A 21377-nucleotide genomic window follows, 5' to 3' on the forward strand; every position below is an offset into this window, starting at 1 on the left:
CGAAGATTTATGCGCGATAACAGCCGGACGCCCATCGAGATTCTCCGCGTGCTTGTCGACGATGCTGTAGCTCCATTAGGGATCGCTGCGGAATGAAACAAAATGAAAAGCGAAAGAAGAAAAAGACCAGCGTCGGGAGGTGGCCCTAGAGCGACATCGTAATTTGTCGAAGGGCCACGGGGGACTCCCCAGTTCGGTTATTAATTATTTCGACGAAGCGGTAGGCCATTGTGGCCTTTGCGTGGCGGACTTAATGGGTTTTTTTGTTATTTATTCGTCGCCAACTTGCCACGTATATTTTTAAAATGTTCAGTAGAGATGCATCACCGGAAATTATAAGGTGTGCGTGCTCAAAAACACATTTTGTACCACTAAGTGGTGTAGATACGCTATATTTAGTGTTTGTTGTCTCATTGTTTCTTGCGTCAGCCTTTTCACCTTTTCGGCAGTATCTTCCTAATATATTTATTGTCTAAATAACCTCCTTATTGTTTAACAACCTCCAATTGTCTCAATAGTTTTTTTTTATTACTCTTAGTGGTTTCACAATCTGCGCAATAGGCAATAAGTATTTCTTATGTTTATATTATAAATATACATGGCATATAGAAAATCACTTCATTATATATAGGTTAGGCGTCGATCTAAATGCATACCAAGATATTTAATCTTCTGCCTGGGGGGAGTCGACAGTGATTGATATTCACTGGTGGATATGTTCTCCTACACATGGTAAAAGTTATATGGCTGGATGCCTAAATAGTCAACGACGTATTTAATAAATAGACAGATAGTACTTCCATGTTTTTCAGTGAATAAACCAAATTTGACTACTCTCAGAAAACTACTTGTGTATGTAGACATCCGTCTTTCTCCTTCGACCAATGTTTCTATGCTGAGGTTTTGAATGAATTACAATAACTTTCGTGTTACTTTTTTTCACTAGCATTTCACATTTCCTTAATACCGTGTACCATCTGCTTGAGATTTTCTGTAGATGAACAGGACCGTCTGTTGTTATCAATACTTGACCTTGTCTTAGACCTGCTCAATTTTTGCGGTGTGTTCTTTTATTGTCTGTAATTACAGCATTTGTGTTTGTCTTATATATTTTTTGGATTACTCATATTTGTTTTAATGTAACCCATAACATCTAATATTTCTGTTCTTACTTTATCAAAGGTCCCTTTTCATAATCATAAATAATGAAATTGTATGCATTTGAATTAAAAAATATTAAACAACCAAATCTATGCTGTACAAATACGTGTATAAAGAACTTTTTGATCTTGTTTCTTCTAGCATACTATTCAAAACACTGTTTAGCTTGAACTATCGAAAATAGTACATTTTAATTTAAACTATTATATTATGTTATTTATGTTACATTTTAAATTTTATTATGAAGATCACAAGAATACAGTATGTTTCCCAAAAGAACAATTTATGTTGATCTTGCGAAGAAACTCCATTTTATTTTAAACTATATATTTTTTGTCGGTTTTTAGTTATTAATTATTATGTCGGCAATGCTATTTTATTATTCAGTATATTACTATAAATTAATTAACACACACTGTATCTCACGAAAGGGTCAGTAAACATCAGCGGGACTGGAGGATTGCAGTACTGTTCAACTTCAGTTTTACTTTGAATATTACAAGTAATTTATAATATTTAATATTAATTATTTGTACGTCTTTATTATTTAATTGCATTTTATACAAACATTTTTAATAGTTTTTTCTTATTAGTTTCAGTACAAGGCGGAAGTCACTGGGGCCCAAGTCGGGTGAATCAGGTAAGTGTGTACATAATCAAGAATGTTATTGTTAGACAATGCCGTTATTGTGTGGAATAAACGAACCATTAACCCAGTTTATCAATTGAGTTTGGTGACAAATTAAATATGGCGGCAAACTTTCACGTCATCGCTAAAGACAAAAGATCAATTTATACGGTTTCTTTTCGCTATTGTGTGGTTTGCGGCGCGATTTCGTATCGCAAGTCTACAGGAAACAATAAGGAAAAACGCTGATTCTGTTTGTCTGGTGTTTTATTGTTAATCATTTTATTAATCAGTGCTGTTTTTATATTCGGGCGGTTTTTACAGCTATTATTTTGGTTATAAGCTTTTTAACAAGTAATTGTTATATAGAGTTAGTAACTAAGCTTTTATGAATAATTTCCGTCTGGTATTGAACTACACTTTATTCTATATCAATCTCTTTCCAGGGGTGCTATTTATATTTTGAAACTAACAGTGATAAAACATTTAAATAGTGACAAAACCTAATTTATTAACGAAAATGAGTTTATTGTTTTTTGATCGGCTTTTACGACTGTCATTCCTGAGCAAACTGGAGCAAGGATGGAGCTTAATCGCCGCAAGCCGAAGTAAGGTGATAAATGCACTACTGTCTTATCCATGTCTAAAATAGTAAAAAGTCATCGCACGAAAATGCACACGACTTAACTCCATTTTTGAAACAAAATTTTCAAGCTACAGTAAATTACAAACCGTTCTGAAGAAGGTTATGGTTATTAAGGTCAAACGTCCCATTGGACTCGTCAAATGGAGCCTAATAACAATTAGAATTGCCAAGGCTCAAAATATAAACAGCAACCCCCGTATTTTTTTAGACAAACATCTCAGATTTTATATATCAAGCACTTAAAAATGTTTAAATCCTATTAAAAACTAAACACATTGTCATATGTATTTTATTTCGTCCTGATTCACTGCTCAACCATCATCATCAATCTGTCACTATACAATTAAAAATGGTAAAGGACTTTCCCATTATTTTTTATCCGTCAGCTATTTATGTATGACAGAACGAAACATCTGTTCAAACAATAAATATTATCGGCTTATTTTCTCAAGTTTATTGATGAATGATGCTATTAATTGTTTTAATGAAGATAAAACCATTATCGAGATACAGTGTGAATGTTCGAACATTTTAGACTGTCGTTGGTTAACAATACGTGGGCCAACTTGTATATGTTAATGATGACAAATAACACACATACCAGTCACACATAGAGTCAACATTTTTATGTATAATAAAACGAGTTTAAGGAATAACATTATAGTGTGCATAAAATTGAATATATTTGTAAAAACTAATATTATGAAGCTTTACATTGTATTATAATATAACAGGTTTTTCAATAGTATGCTAATATTCGAATTTAACGGTTTATGATTATATTATTGGATTTATGATATGGGATGCCGTAGTATTTAGCAACGTGTATCAATCAAGTCATTAACTATCTAATAAATCTTATATATATATATATATATATATATATATATATATATATATATATTTACTTATTAACATTTACATATATGACTCTTAATTCAACATCCAGTCTATAACTTTGAAAACGGATTACTAAATATTATATTTATTGTATGATCGTAAAAACTTTGAAAATGCAATCTCTAAAGAAAACCTTTGTTTGCGTTTCTGAACATAAGAGGATTTGAATAAAGATCAGTTTTTTGTCGTATATTGACCATAATTTTTTTTCACGTCGATTTGTCGACGTTGATTTGGTTGGCGTTGTGGTCAGGGGGACAGGACGGTCTTCCTACTGTGGTAAAATTATGTTTGCGATAATTCAGAATTGTTATTGTTTATAAGGCAAGAGTTCATGGACGAGAATCATCTCAGTCACGTACCCAGGCTGGGTAAGATCGTATGTCTTCTGGGATGATCCGTAGATAAATCTGAATCAAGATTTTTACTATTTAAAAAATAATCAATCTAATTAATCTCTAGGAACGTCAACAATCTGCCCGTGGGCTTAGTTTATTGATTTCTATTACATAATATAACCATCCTAACATGTAGAAGATCACTTCAGTAAGTGATCTGCTGTACAATTTATAATCTAAATGTTATTCTAGATACTATCCTAACTTATTCTAGAAATTATTAAATTACACTCTATGTGTCTATTAACCAGTTAGTATGGTAGTTTGCGTTTGAGCCTACGCACTTCACTGTCATCACGCACATTTAACTGTTAAGGCAAGTGCATTAGGATGCACTAATAGTATTTCAGAGTACTTCGTACTAGCACTTTGAATCACACTCGTTATGGGTTCTATGAGGATATCGGGTTGAATCAGTTTGTTGGACACGTAATATGGGGCATCGACGATGACTTGCAACACTTTATTCTGGAACCTCTGGAGAATATCTATGTTAGATTTGTTAGTAGTACCCCACGGTTCAATACCATGAGTCCAGATGGGCCTAACTGTTGACTTATACAGCAAAACCTTGTTATCTAATGATAATTTAGATTTACGCCCTATCAGCCAATACATTGGATTTTGTCACTATATGTTTTTTCCAAGTCAGGCGTCGATCAAAATATATCCCCAGATATTTAACGCTGTGAAAACTATAAAAATGGTAAAACATGTATCGTATATGAACAACCTTAATTTCGTGAAAAACAATTATTTGACTTTTTTTAACTTTGATACGATAGAAGAATGTGTAGGAGAACTTGAGATATGTCAATTGTCTCGAAAAAACGCGTTTTTAAGTTTCTTTTGTAGATACCGCGTTACTAAGAAAGCTATATCTATATATAATTTGAATTTTGAAAAATCTTATTGGTATATTCTTAGAGAGCCAAGGTTTGGAAAAGGGAAATAATAGATTTTTTCAAATTTCTATATAGCATATAAAAATATTGTAGCTTTGTCAATGTTAATCTTCGAAACGATGATCAGAGTCACATTGCGAGACCATTATAGTCGTTTTTCTTGCACAATAACTTTCTTCAACTGTTCGCTACATTATTTAGGATTTTTCACTAAACTTGTCGCCCCCAACGTAGTTTATTCTTGTTGGGTAGAAAACATTAAAAATTGCACTCGTATTATGAATATAATTCTACATTTTAAACATTTTGCGCTATGTTACTCATTAATTTCCAGTTTTTCAATTAAAAATTTACTGCTTCAACTACTTAACGAATATTCAAATTGTTGGCTTATTTATTAGAATATGATGTTTCTAATCACTTTAATCACTTTAAATTTTCATGACTATGGTGTTGATATAAAAAGGCTGATCTTTACCGACCCCTATTATTCACTCATGTTCAAAGTATGAACTTACTTTATTCTTTTTTTGTTGTTTTTTTTTGTAACTATTCTTTGAAGATTGTTACCAGATATTTTATGTTAGGGGTGTTGGCCACCGAGAAAAGTACCTATATATCGGAGAAAAGAATATATCGATATTTTTTTGTGATAAAAACCTAATGTACTTACCAAAATATACAGAGCGTTTTAAATTAACTACCAGTTTAAAAGGTTTATTAAAAATAGTTAAGCCGTTTTTTTATAATATTTAAGAAATATATCTAATTTTTTCGAAAAAATATCCATATATCGGTTAAAAATATATCGATCAAAAATATTCGGCATCCGTAGTATATATATCCATTATATGGACAGGTCTTTGGGTTTCATGTTCTGTTTATATAGTCAATATTTCAGTTATTTAATTGAAATAAAAAATTCAGTATTCGATATATATTGAGGTGAATTGAATCAACAAATTTGCTCAATTAATTACTAAGTTTGAACGCTATCAATATATCAGTAATAAACATATCAAATAATTGTTTCACAAAATAATTTTACTTGGTATCATATCAACTCTGGTATTTGGTATCAATGTCATACACAACTATTTATATTACAATTTAAATGTAAAATTTAAAAATAATCATAAATCTTTGAACAATGGGATATTGTTTTCAGACCGTTGTTGTCAACATCAACAGAGAGTCCTTTAAAATATAATTTCTCTGTGTCGTCCCAATAATATTTCGCGTTTGACCAGTCGCCAGTTCACGGAGCCAGAACGACTACAGGATAATTGGAACCACACGGGCGGAACTAACGGTGAACGTTTAATGTAATTAGTCCTGCTGGGATGTGCGTGTTAGGTTTTGCCGGTTACCCAGACCGGAACTGTATGGTTCACCTCTTTTTTCACCCTTACTAGTCCTGTTGTTTTCTTCTCGCATTATAGCATTATCGTATTGTTGGTTTCACATTCATTCGAGAACTGGAAGAGGCCCTTTTGTGTTTTTTCGAACTAGTTTAACAGATGGGTGGGTAATCTATATTATTACATCAGTTAGTGATGCTTCCATATTTCCACATTTTTATTTGTTGTAAGTTTCAGCATTAATGTTTATCCCCTATGGCTTTTTTCTATGAGTTGATGTTGAAAAGGTGTTATAGTTCGAGCCCCTTAGTTATTTAACTGCTACTGTCCAAGTCCACTAATCCACTAATGATTGATGATTTTTAAATATAGTTTTTGTGAAACATAAATAATATGTATTTTATAACGCTATATATGTAATTTTTTATTATTTAATTATTAAATTTTTACTAGTCGTTTGCTACTAACCTACAATTTGTCTGTATGATAACTTAAATCAAGGTATATAACTAGGAGGACCCATCAACCCTATCTCAGTTTCTAGTGAAATAACGTTTATACATGTCACTGCTGTATTTTTTGTTATATGCATAACACTACACATCACTATACAAGATCAGATGATTTGAGTCTGTGTCCTGGTGATATCCAATAGTTGCAATACTCCCATATACTCATGAGAATGGAGTCTTTCCTCATTTCCCCTTGCAATTTTCATGATTTCTTGACTGACTGTGGGTATCTGAAGGTCTCGATGTAGGTAGTCAGTCCTGTAGTATTTGGGTGCACCTACAATACTTCTCAGGACATTGTTCTGAAAAATTTGTATTTTGTTTATGTGACTTTTTGCAGTACACCCCCATAGTTGAACTCCATATGTCCATATAGGTTTCAGTGTTCGCTTATATAATAGCAATTTATTATGTACTGATAATTGTAATTTTCTTCCAATTAACCAATACATTTTCCTATATTTCAATTCCAGTTCTTTTCTTTTCTTCATTATATATTCCTTCCAGCGAAGTTTTGCATCAAGATTCATTCCGAGATATTTAGCGATGTTGTTATATGGAATAATAGTATTATTTAATGTTATTGGTGCTTGTACGGTCTGATTGTAGGTGGATTGCACATGCACAGATTTATTTTCGAAGCTTGTGTCCAATTACTTATATTGTCACTTGCCTGTTGTAATTTTCGTGTGGTTTCTTCACTATTGTCTCCGACAGCTATAATCGCAGTATCATCACCAAATGTTGATATCGTAATATTCTGCCTTTGTGGTATATCACAAGTATAGAGTAGATAAAGCATTGGCCCTAGTACACTTCCTTGTGGTACACCTGCTTTAGCTTCTTTTATTGTAGAGTAAGCTTCTTCTTGTTTAACTAAAACTAAAGTAAACTGAAACTTACTAAACTTTCTGGCTGTAATGTACGATTTTAGTAGTTTGGTGTGTTGTTTTGGTAACATTTTCTGTAGTTTATGAACAAGGCCTTCATGCCAAACCTTATCGAAGGCTTGTGCTACATCTAAGAATATAGCTGAGCATACTTTTTTACTTTCGTAGGCTTTTTCAATAACATTTGTTTTTCTGTGAACCTGTTCGATTGTTGAATGCTTGTTAATAAACCCAAACTGGTATGTTGGTATTAGTTTTGTTACATATATCTATAGATCCAACAGTGTGCAGTCTTCACCAGTCAATTTTTTTAAGCGCTGCTAATGTTCTTCTGCGATGTTTCTTCTTTAGTAAGCTAATATAAATCGATTTGCAAAAAAATTGGTCGCTAAATCCGATTGTGAATCGGAATTTAAATAAAAAAAAAGAAGAATGATTCATTGTACGAGCCCGCCAAAGCGAAGATTGTCATGATGATGCCGACGTAACGCAACTAATAATAGCGGTATAAGTTCGGATGCCATTACCATTAGCAAATTGGCCGTAATACGTACTTAATCCGCATACTTCGCCGTGACCAGAGCCACCGCCATGTATAGTTAAACACGGTTATACAAACGATCGGGATCTGTAAATGGAAAAGGCTGGTAGCCGGTTGGCAGTGGTCCGGAGAGTCGGTAAAAACCGGTCAATGTTCTGTTCTTGTCGTTGTTTGTGGCCGAGAGGCCAAACAAAGCGATATAGTGGGAATATAATTCCGTTAAATATATCGAGCCGACAATAGAGTATCGCCATTCATATATAATTTATTTGGTTGTGCCATAGATCTTTTTTGATCTAGTTGGTTTAAATCCTTAGATATGAACTCGTTTATATATCAATCGTCGCCGTATCGAGTAAATATAATTGGTTTAAGTACAAAAAATAAATAAATGTGATGGATATTAAACGACGATATATCAAAACCTTTTCAATAATACTTTTTTATAATTAATTATAAATATTTGTTTATAAATAATGCTATGAATTCGTTTTAAATTATTATTTACTTTGAAGTTTTATTGTGAATAATTGGTACAATGCATTTTATTCAAACTGTTGTCAATCGTTAGCCGCTATTTTTCCCCAACTTTCGGGAAATTTACGGATTCCAGCTCGAAAGAACGATATATCTTTGGAGGTTATCTACGAATCGACCCATTTTTTGTTATCTTCATAATCAGTGTAAATGTTTTCAAGTATGTTTTCACCGGTTTTGCAATATGTGGTCGAGCGCTGTCATGCTGAAGAATAACATTGTTATTTATTTGGTCGTAATCCGGCTGTCTTTCGCGCAGTGTTCGGCTCAAACCCATCAATTGAAGTCGATAGCTATTTCCTTTTATGGTTTCGCCGAGTAATGCCTTCAAATCGTTGTCAAATTTTTAGGATAAATTATCATAACACACATTTGGAGAGACGCCGTATAATGGGCACAGGAATATTTATACTCGTCCTGCAAAGCATAGAGGAAGGCCCGACATCTAAAAAAATGTTTTATAAATTCAATTGCAATATTGAAATGGCATGATTATGTGTATGTTATTATATTATAATAGGTTTTCCAATAAATGCTCTCTTGATTTTCGAAACAAAGTGTTTGCCTGAATTTAGTGGCAGTGCTGTTGAACAATTTATGAGGACGTTTCAACAGAATCTCATCTGCCATTTTCAGGTTCTCGTGTTCCTTTTTCTACTTATCGTTATACAATCTGACCTCTTTCAGTTAAGCTCATATGTTCCAAAAAAAACAGTGTTGTTGGCGAAAGTAAAACAAGATTAGATTCTAATTCTAATACAAATTCTAGTATACACTAAATAACTTTACAATACTAAATGGAAAACTATTATTTTAGGTACGTAAATATTAAGAGCATCAAATTTGACAGTTAAATTCGTTAGTTCAATGGTTGTTTACTTTTATACTTCACCAATAGATATTATTGATCAAAATACATGCAAGAACACAAGAAAATTGTTTTTATTTCAAATAAATGATAATTTTGAAGCCAAGTAAATTTATTCATTTCGTATATTGTTTGTGTTTATATTTACGTGAAAAAAACCCTATAAGAGCACATAATAAATTGTTTTTTAATAGTTGGCAAATTAAAACGTTCTGACGAAAATAGTTTATTCCTGTCGCCGTTCCAACAAAACTTTTCTGGTTACAACGCACTCGAAAATCGCAATAAAATGAAAATATCAGTGCGAGCGACCTTTCCACTGACAGTTTATTGTTATTTAGAGTGGTTTCGAACAATTTACGTACGACACAGAGCTCTATATCCAGGCTCTCGAATAGTTTCCGAAAACTATATACAGTGTCGAACACAACTCCGAACATTCTTGTTAAATGAATCGGCGGCGGCTTTGACGAACCTCGAGCGGGAACAGCCGTTGAATATTTCAAATTTTGTAAACACTGGGACGTGCGTCAGTTGGTTGCTACGTGCCAATGTAAATAGGTATTGCTTCGTTGAGCGACTATGCAGTGGCAGAGCGGAGTTTTCGTTGACGAATGGCTATTTTTCAATTTTCAAGTTCATAGTCGGGGGGCTCCGTTTAACGTGATCCGTCCCAAATTGTTTTGGCATGGGATTTATTTATTGCCGCGATGTTTTCATTTGAAATTTATTACATGACATATTTGACGGGAAAGATTTGTATAAGAGTTTATAAAAAGCGTCGAGGATATTTCTCAAACATTACTTTATATCTCGTAAATAATGATGTTTATACTATGTGTTTACTTTAAAACCGTAGTGATGCTTTAAATATTCTATTTTATTATTTGTTGAAATGCGTGATATATATTAAAACAACACTTTTAATTTACTTAAAAGCTATTTTATTTTTACGGAAATAAGTAGCGCGACGTGCAGCTAATTCCAGCAATTCATAACAACTCGTATTCGCCATTGACACTAGGGTGTTTTTCACATCATATCTGTTTCTTTATTGTAATAGTGAATTAGTGAACTTCAATTCACCCTTAGTGATGTTACAGTTTGAACTACGATAATTTATTCAGAACTGCCGTTAACTATGTTAAGAAATGACTTGAGCAGCTATGGAATAATCACCAATCCAACGTGAACATAATCATCTTAATTGAATTAATTCTAAACGAAATAGCCTTATGATCTCGACTTATTGAACTGTAAGAACAAGTTGTGATTGATAAATGCAAGGAAAATGTGAAGCAGGATTATGGACCGGATACTTAAATCTACAATCTCAGGAACTGGTACATAAGAGAGCGAGACAAACAATCTTGCATCGTATATACGGAGATGCATTTGTAAGTGATCAAAAAATCTGAAAGGGGAACAAGACAGATAGAGAGAAGACATGACCGAAAGGTATTGTAAATTGATATGTAAGGACGTATGCGACAACACACTATGTGTCTACACTCCGTATAAAAAATGCATTCCATATCAATAGTCATCAATAAAGATAGTATCCTTAATTCATCGTTCCTGGAATATTGTAGGTTACAATATGATTCAGTGTTGTAAAGGATATAGACTGGTCATTCTTCACACTAATTGTACCTTTGACTTTGATATGATACAGCATAAGCTTCTATAAAGTTATGTTGTAGTGCTGGTTCAGTGCTTGAGGATGGGACAATGGTAACTACGATTCGATAATTATAATATGTACTATTGTTTTTCATTGATTCATTAATAAAATATCAAATGACGACTAATTAAATGATTTTTATTATACTGGATCTCAGAATATAGTGAAGAAGGAAGGAGATAAATTTAAATAAATTGAATAGTGACATCACTAAAATGCAACTATAGACAATTCTGTTTATATATCAGTATTGCAATTAAAAATAGTATCTTCATTCAGTGTTGTTCATGCGTTATATCGATTTAGTTGACTCCTTATTTTTACTGATAATCTTCACATGGAGAAATGTTCCAAATATCAGATTTTTGTTTTTGGGCCATATTTCATATTTATTATAGTTTTTACCATCGAAAAGAAAGTTTCTAACAGATAAAATACTTGGTTTACAACACAAAAGAATAATTTTTGATCAAGATTATGCACTCTTTTATGCAACTCAATGAGTCATTATAAACATTAGTGGATTGAACTGAGAATTGTCTGATATTGGGCATTAAAATATATTTTCTAATGCATTTTAAACCATAAAAACATGTTTTTCATAATGAACGACATAATTTATTGAACTATCGTATCTTATAGTATATTTTTAATGCACTGGAAATATTTTAGAATGATACTGGTGATTTGGCGTGTATGATTTTATTTTTTGATAACATTTATAAGTTTCCTATTCGAATATTATTTCTAACAAACTAGGATTACAAAGAACGTTGTTTTTTGTCCATTCTGTGTACAAGTCCAACCGCTGTTTGGTCGTTCGCCTTGTATCCAGCCGGTGTCGTTATATCGCCTGATGGTTAGATTGCGTGACAGAGTTGTTAATGTATTATTTAAACTGGCAGCCACGGCTGAAGCCCAGTAAAGGCATTAATTAGCGTAAATATAATGTGTACATGCATAGTTGCATTTAATTTCTTGTTTTGTATGAAATATGACGAGGCCGGACCTTGCCGTCGGCCAGATACCACTACAAGGTGTCTGAAATCTATCTCGAGAGTTGAAACTGTGTACTGCCGTAGTTTATTAATGCAAAAAGAAGAGATATGATGACAGTTTTACCGTCCATAGGTTGGTTCAGTATTAAAGAGAAATAGAAAGTAACAAAGTACATTTAAAGTACTCTGAACTTATCGCATGTATTCGCTCATGTGTTTATCTATTAGGATAGACAGCAGACTAATCTATGGTAGTGTAAATAAAATATGTTTGTTCAAGAATGGATAAATATTAATGTTATATTAATATATACTACCACAAAAAAGTAATAAGTGGGACTAAAATAACTCGACCACAATCCTAGTAGATTGTAAATCCACTAGATTGTATGTTATGGCTATCTATTTTTAAATAATCAATAATTGTCAGGGTATATTGTTGTTAACATTTCTTATTTATGATTTAACAGGTTTTTGATGGAATTAAATATAGTAAAGTAGACTAAAATATATCAGATTATAATTACAGGCTGTACCATAGATTGTTTATAATATCATCAAGACGTGCTCTAAACTGACTGGAACGTTTGCCTGATCTAGATAAGTTTTCAAATGTTTCTTACAAGTTGCTATGGAAATTGCCGTAATTTTTTGATGATGATTTCATGATATTTTGTTTTAATTAGGCCAAAGTTTTTTAATTAATGTTGAAGACTCGGTGTTGTTGCTGTTTAAACCACGTGACTGATTATTCATTGTACTATTTCACTTCATTCATTTGGACCTAAAAATGTCCGAATGTGACATTTCTCGAAGTTTTAGTGAACTTTATTATGGTCCATTTTATATATTACGTATCCATTAATTTATATACTATTTTGAATATGCGTTATACATTGTCTTTGGTAATTAGGTTTCATTTGTTGCTATAGAGAAATATGAAACGGCGAGAATTACCATTAATTACATTTTCCAAGGTTTGGAAGGTAACCAAGAAGTCATTGCTAATAATTGTTCCTTCATTACTAATAAGCTAATATTCTAAGCAAACTAGTTGACAATATTTTTTTCTCTTATGGTCATATGTGCTAATAAATCTATCAAATATCTATAAATTCATAATAGCTTATAAGTCAATAAATCTAGTCTTTTCAATTTGTCTTTATTTAAATTAACTCGAGGGTCATCCACTATAGAATCTATTGAAAATGGTGTTAATTTGGCTGCAATCATTATTTGATTTTAATAATATTTACCAATATTTTTACCAAAATAAGAACCCCCAACATTAGAAATCTTCAAGCGAGCCAAACATCAATGTTTCTTGTTCAATTTTAATACTGTGAATCGGCTAATATGGTCAACGAACTGTGATTCTGATGAGATATACTTACATAAAGGGCATCGTGTCATATTTATCTGTACTTTTACTTTCGCAGGGTCAACTATGCCTAAATTATAAATAATTCGGTATAGAATTTAATCCAATTCAAAAAATTGAAATGAAAATTGAATGGATATGCATCTGGATGGAATATCTTCATATGTCTGTCCAGATTAAAATTGTTATATAGCTTTCAAAATATGAACTTTACAAGAACAAATAAACTATAAACAATTCTTATATGAGTTTTATAAATTGTATCGATAAAGATATCAGCGTTTGGCTTCTGAGAAACGTTCGCAATTTCAGAAAGTTTTACGGTCCGTTTGGCAGTCCTGCTTGCGTTCGCCGAATTTATTACGATTCCGATTATTAAAAGCAGCGGTTAGCGCAGCAGCATTAACCGGTGTTCGGGGCTGACATTTTCGTGAGGGCCGTTAATAAAGCGGAAAATGGCCTCGCGAGTCTGAGCGTCAACGGGCGATACGTAAATAAACAAATCGATAGTAGGGACCACGCCCACGGAAACAACAATAATTCATCCGAAGGGTTTATTGATTGTTGGTGCTGCCTGTGGCTTTTATTAGACGCCGCAGCCGGTGAATTAGTGTTGCGGTTTATTATTTGTAATGACGGGGCAAGGTGGTCGATATCGTCGCCGCCACTCTATTGTTCAAATAAACATTTCGTGCTGGGGGCCGCGTTATCTACGTTAACTGTTTCGATGTTTCGTTTCCCATATATGATTAAGGGTTGCTGGTGTAGATAATGCTTTAAATAGAGCCTATAAATACTTATAGTTGTGTTTCAATAACTCAATCCAATAATCCACCAATTTATGGATATATTCCTATTTATGTATCTATAGATACAAATTACAAAAGACTATCTCGCGTGTATTTAAAAGAAGAAACATACAATTCTTATAAGTCGTTTTCATGTTACTTTTACTATTGCTATTTAAAATTCAAAATACAATGAGGGATATATAAACAGAATAGAACTAATCCAGCTGAGCCTATTAATGTATAAAAGAATAATTTCCTTTCATGACGCTACAGACAAATCATCTACTATCTAATCTATATCTAATATCAGACAAACAGCCTGTTGTTGTTGTTGAAAAAAAATCTTGAGCTACAGATCCTGATGTGCCTAAACTTATGTTATATTGTATGAACACATTTTTTACATTTGGATAGCTTTCGAGGATGGTGAGCATGTTGTCCTTATCGTTTAAGAAGCTAACTCTAACTCCACGTTTGATGGTTGTGGTTGATCACTGTCCCTGCCCGTAAGAACAGTAAAATCGTCATCTTCTTTAGTAAAGCTGCCGCTTCTGTTATTCCCAGACATTATTTTATATATATTTTTTGTAAACTTTTAATTAATTTCAACCAAATATTGCAGGTAATAAATATGTTAGTTTGGGTACCGAGAGTTGAAATGAATGTTACAAAGAATATTAACAATTATAAAATATCTTCACAGAATTTTAATTTCTTATTTTTTGGCGAGTTGTTGTTGAAGTTGGGACATAAAACAAAGTAGAAAGCAAAAGACAAATGAATGAAGGCAGATTAAAAATGAGATATCTGCAAGGGTGAGATCGAAGAGTGGTATAATTAAGCAAAAAGAACGATGCAATTTTATTTAAATACATGGGTAAAGAAATTATTCTTTTAGTCAGCCTGGTTTATTTAGGTGAGAGATATGCTGTAGTTAAAATGAAAGTAACTACATAATTTGCATAGATGGAACACGTAGAACAAATAGAAGAAATTATGACGTATTAACAGTAAATTGGTAAACATTTTAAAGCATTGGTAAATATTAAAGCGTTTAACGATTAATGTAATGAGATATGTGACTATATGACATTTTATTTTTTGAACTTTCTATCAATTATTATGATAATAATTACTTTATAGGCCTAAAGCAATAGTTAATAAATCAATTTCTTAATTGTTTTATTCATATATTCTCTATTTTAATATTCGCATGTGTATGTATTTCATTTATTATTCCATATTTATTTTAACATAAAAGTAAAGAAATATATATATACTTTTGATTCTCTTAAGCTGTTACAGATCTGAAAATAATCTTTCTTATGATACTTTGTTATTAAGTTCAGTGGTGTAATAATTTAAACTTATCAATACTTTGTTGATTATTGAGATTTAATGGCACTTCGATTTGATCACCTGAATGTAATCTAAAGCTGCAACAATAATACAATACTTCGATGAATTCCTCCAAGTATTCTGGTTCTATAGTCGGTAAAAAGTTAAGTTTACCCTGGGTCTGATTGTTCAGGGGGTTGGATCTATTATTCGTTAATTTTTGCGAAAAGAAACATATTAATTAATTTATAGGCCTGACATTAACGTACAAGTTAATGAAAGAGGGTTTCTTTTTCAAAAGCAAACGAACATTTCGAGTTTAATTTTGTCGTGCGAAAGAGTAGCCTTTCTGGCAACGGTACAAGTTCCAAATTAATCGTCAAACGTCAACATCTAGCGACAAAACAGCTGAACCATCTCTTGAATTCGCCTCGACACGAATAATTTTCCTGATTTAATGGAACGATAAAACGAGATTATTATTTACCGTGTCGTGAACGAATTATTTAGGCGACAGTCGCGGCAATACGTTTTAACGATTCCGTGTCGTTATAACAAAATGAAAATCCGCTAATAATACTAAACAGGCATGGAGTAATTTGTCGGGGACATTTACATAATTTCGCAAAGAGTTTCCAACTGACGAAAATAAAATTGTGTCTCGTTATTATTTCGGTAATGTTCGACAATTTATTTCCAACGAATTGTTTTAATTTAATATATTGAAAGATATCATTATTTAAATATCACTTTTTATATATGATATAAAAATTGGTTAATATAAACGAATGAATACTACAAAAAAACAATTAAACAAAACCTAAAATTTAAATTTAGATCGATTTCTCAACCTAATTTCCTATTAAATCAATAGATTTACTTCAATGTTTTTCTAAGATTTGTTTCTTTCTTCATATTTGGAAATGGAACATAGCCACAGGGGGCTAAATCGGGAGAATATGATGGATGGGGAGCAGTCCGTAGCTAAAATGGTGGATTTTTGTTTACACACGTGTGCACCAGTGCATTGTTTTGATGGAACAACACTTTTTCTTCACTAAATGTGGTCGTTTTTGCGTTTGTTTTGCGACGCCTCAAAGCTTTGAATAAGTCACAGAGCTGGAGCGTGAGCAATCCCAGCAACTGTCGCGCGTGTATCTTTTTCATATTCAAATATTCATGTAAAATGCGATGTACCCATTCAGTTAAAATTAACTTAATTAAAAAAATTATTTAAAAAGCTTAATTTAAGGTAGCTAAAGGCAATCGAATGCTGTGTGAAACTTATGGCAGCCATATTTCGCCGATTTCAACGTGTGAACACTGGTTTCGTCGTTTTAAAAGTGGTAATTTTGACACGGAAGACAAAAAGAGTTTTGAACGCAAGAATAATATACAGGATTGTTGGAAGTAATACAAGAAACTATTTCCAATTACTTGAAGAACATGGGGATGATTCAAAGCTTGGATATTTATTTTGTGTCGTACGAATTGAATTAAAGATATATTGAAAGGCGTTTGGTCATGTGTGAAATGCTCCTTAACGGCAAAATGGGAATGGTTTTTTGCATCATATTGACGAGACTGAGTGAAGAAGTTAAAATAGAGGAGGATCTACCCATCATTACTGATTTTTTTTTTTACCAAACTATGCTATAGTTCTGTCGTGTAGTTGTCTCTTTGTATTGTTTACATGAATAACATGACGAGCCGCCTTTAATTGTAGAATCTAAGACCTAAAAATATTTTTATTAAGAGTTGTGATGAAAAATGTACGGTGTGCTAAAGTTTTATTTAACATAATCGGGTGAAAAATCTCGAGCCTAACACATAGATGGCGCTAGTTTTATTGCATTCGCCACTTTTTCACTTAGTACTAACCTTCAAAAGAAAGCTGTTAAAATTTCATGATATTTTACTCATTTACTTTGTGAGTGATTGTGCTAAGAGTGACACTACTTTCGTTATTTTCAAAGCAATGAATCAAAAACCATTTCTTGTTTTAATTTTACACTGCTTCTTCTACACATCGATCAAAAAACTTCATATCCCCAAATTTTTTATGGATACTTTCCAGACTAACAATTTTCTCTGAAATGATTTTATTAAATTATGTTTATCGAAAAATACTTAATAGAGTTAATATCAAGATGATTGACGTGTCACCCCGTTATGTGGACGAGTTTTTTTGGCGAATCTAATATACTATTCTTAATTCTTTAAATCACAGTGCATTCAGCTCTCTAATGGAATTTACTTACAAGTGGGGGCCTCCATTATCTCGATCCCGTTCGAAATATCTGATTAGAGGCGCGGTCAGTCTCTGGCCATGACTATATACTGATTTCGGCATTTTCATGCATGACTAATTCATAAGCAAGACGACTGCGAGATAAATACATCAATAGGTATTTCCCAGTTATAAAATTATAATAACATAAGCTATAGTTTACACTAAAGGTTTTATTTGTTATTTTACATTTACACTTTATATAAGTTCATATGGTTTGGTTATCTTCTGATATCCTGGGAGTTATCCAGTAGTTGTATTGCTTCCATGTTAGTAAGATTTAGTAATCTTCTTTCGTGTTTGAATGCGAAATCTTAGATAACTTCGGAAATCCATTTGATTTCCAGGTCATCGTGCAGTTCTTCGTTGGTTACGCAGCGATAGATATCGGTAATTAATCGAAGAATTTTGTTTTGACAGCGTTGGATGACTAGTTTATTTGACTTTTTAATGCGACACCATAGATCCAAATTGGCTTTATGATTGTCTGATAAATCAATCTCTTTGATTATAGATAAAGTTGAGACTATCTTCCGACTAACTAGTGTAGTTATTTTCGTTCTAATGTGTCTTACGTGATGTTTCCAATTTAATCTACCGTCAAGATGGTTGCCGAGATATTTAGCTGATTCTGCTTGAGGAATCAGGCATACAATCAGAGTAATATGACGTATTAAGCAGTGACTTAAAATTTATCAAAACTAGCAAAGCGACGAGACATTTGCCAGTTTATAACCTCTTGTTATCACTAACGTATTGCAGATTTTTGCAGGGTCATTCGTTCATTCGTACATGTTCGAATTTATCAGACAGCATTGAATTTGTATATCCTTTTAATTGGAATAAAATGAGAAGGAAAATATTGTTTAATTCTAGTGTAGGAATGTTCGTCGGGTCGGTCAGTCGGTCGAAATGTGTGGCTGACGCTGCGATTATTTGTCAGAACTGAAACTGCACGAGAACTGAAAAACACTGGTTGAAGCAATACTGTTTATTTTAATATTAAATTATACATGTGGTCGACGGGAGAATTGACAGGATATTAGGTTAGGTAGAGGAAGTACGGTAGCGCTGTGGAAGTGGTACTATTACAAGGGGATGGAGAAAAGAAAAGAGAACGAGAGGTCGTCGTGATGGTCTTTTATCGCCTGGAACTGCATGGTACCAATCCACCGGCGTTGCCAATCTTTGTACTTGCTGGTGGTGAATTCGTGGTGTCCTAAAGGGTCGTGGCGGTCGCCACACTAGAAACGAATTTACAAAATACGGCAGGCAATACGTTAAACATCTTATTGACGTATGTTCACTGCTACTTTAGATAGGCTATAACTATTTAGTGAGTGAATCACGCGTCATCAGCTAAAATCAAACAATAAGCGTTCGCACACCGACCGCAAATCTCCCGATAAATTCCGAGCTCGCTCCGAACTAAGTTAATTTTCCTTTGTGCCAAGTGGGTTAATTTATCGGGCCGATTTTCCCCCGGTTCTGGGCCGCCGTTTAAATTGCCGTTATTAATAGAGCGCCCCTCCGACCCAGGAGTAGAACTAATGGGAAAACTTGACGATTTGTTTCGGTCGATTTTTCGTATTGCGTGCCGAGGAAAATCGGGACGCCGCGTTGCCACGAACGGAATATCCGACGACCGCCGTGTCCGTTTGGCCGTATAATTGAAAAATTGCTTTGCTGCCTCGCGTTTTCAGGAACAGTGATCATTTCCCGGGTACGACGAACCAAACGAGGCGATTAAGGAATCAAAAAAATATTTGCGCTTTTTTGTTTGTGTTTTCCAACGAGTGCATATTTTTAGAGTTCGTACTTATGAAAAAAGTTGAGGTGGAAAAAATTCTCTTCTTCAGCACCTTTGCCATGGCATTGAATAATCTTGCATTTTTCGTACATTTTTATTGATCTTAAACCACAGTTTCAATGCCGAAATAATCGCGTTCAAAGTCCTATCATCTTCCTACGGTTAGTTTCAGTCTCCAACTATTTTGCGATTCCACGTGAATATAATAGAACTTCAGCCTTCTCGATAAATTGATTTTATTCAATTCGCAGCTGTTTTCGGACTGTACGAATTATTTTTGTTTTTGGGAACACTCCATCAGTTTTGTCTCGTTAGTCAATCAATAATTTTTAGTCCATAATGAAGTTGCTTTGTAGATAATTGCCAAATCGTCGCAAGTATCATTGTAATAAATTATTCCTGAACGAAAAAGTCTGGATAATACGTGGATGAGCTAGAATTTCCCATTTTAATATTTTCAAGTAATTTTTCATCGGTTTTGCAACATGTAGTCGAGCGTTGCCATGCCGAAGAATAACATTCTTGTATCTTTACTCGTTTTCCGACTGTTTTTCGCACAGTGTTCGGCTATAACGATCTCCATTGATGGTTTCATCGTGTAATACTTTCAAAATCCTAGTCTTCAAGTTTGTTTGGCTGTCCAGGACGCTCTTTTTCTTCGGTGTCAAGATCACCACTTTTAGAACTAGTTGAAATCGATGGAGCATGTTTGTCATAAACTTCACAGAGCATTCGATGACTTCGATTCATGACACATACCGAAAAGTGAAGTCTGTCAGTGAAGCTTCAACATGAAGTTGATTACAAATTTACAAAGATTAATACCTTAGTAACATCATCTGTTGTAAATCCTTTAAAATTAATTTATCGGTCTAACACAAGATTTTCTCATATTAATAAGATATGTAAAAATATCATGTTTAAAAATTATGCATATAAAATTAGTCGGCAACAACATACAATATAAATATGCGAATATTCGGCTATTAAGTGCTTAAATGATAATTAAAACGGACCTTGGAACGTAAAATAGGTTAAAAGGGTCAAACGATTATAGCTTATGTGGAGTAATAGGGTTATTAAAAAGCACTTGCTACCAGTTTATTATTCATTCGATAAAAAAAACCGATTGGCTACAATGTGGGACAAATAGTTTCTTAATGTATCGTCATTATTTCCTACAGTGAACATTTCTATTGTTTAGCTTTATAACCTATTATAACATCTAGGATGCATCATTCCTGAATTCTGCTATTGCTCTTTATACATTTATAGCAATCAGAGAGGTCAAATTCGTGGCATGGTAGAGTGTCCGAGAGTCACTGTACTAATATATAAAAAACCTCAGACTTCCAAATTTCAAACAAAGTATTTCCGAGTAGTTTCAAGATGTGACAATTTTTATAACGAAATGCTTGGAAAATCTTTGAAGGAGAAAACGTTTACGTGATTAAAGCTTAGATATTAAATATACGGAAAGCTTTGCCTTAAATTTTTTCTATATTCTTCAATAAAAAAAACTACTTATTTCATTCATTAAGCCTTCTGTTTATTTCTGATTGTTATGTAATGTTTTGGATGTTGATTCAATTAGTTTATATTATTTCAGAAAGATATATAGTAAAATTTTCATTATACCTAGTCGTTATTAGTTCAGATTTCGTGGTTATGTAAAACTTTGGAATATTTGAAGAACATGTGGTTGAAATCTCTCGAGATTTTCCTTTTTACCAGTTTT

At 32.9% G+C, this 21377-nt stretch overlaps 1 protein-coding gene across 8 annotated transcripts in view; it reads left to right on the top strand.

Annotated features, from left to right (window-relative positions):
* The window catches only part of LOC143200829 (uncharacterized), a 205005-nt gene that overhangs the window by 91647 nt on the left and 91981 nt on the right, over positions 1-21377 (top strand). For 5 of the 8 annotated variants that reach the window (XM_076411547.1, XM_076411548.1, XM_076411549.1 and 2 more), the window contains exon 3: positions 1755-1801. The gene's annotated coding sequence lies outside the window, so the exon portion shown is untranslated. Of the gene's footprint in view, positions 1-1740; positions 1802-21377 lie in introns of all 8 variants that reach the window. The other 3 variants (XM_076411550.1, XM_076411552.1, XM_076411555.1) reach the window with 1 other exon arrangement.

The sequence above is a fragment of the Rhynchophorus ferrugineus genome, unplaced genomic scaffold (assembly GCF_030347505.1).
Source record: "Rhynchophorus ferrugineus isolate W39M unplaced genomic scaffold, kcgeb_rfMv2 rfM8, whole genome shotgun sequence".
NCBI classification, from domain to species: domain Eukaryota; kingdom Metazoa; phylum Arthropoda; class Insecta; order Coleoptera; family Curculionidae; genus Rhynchophorus; species Rhynchophorus ferrugineus.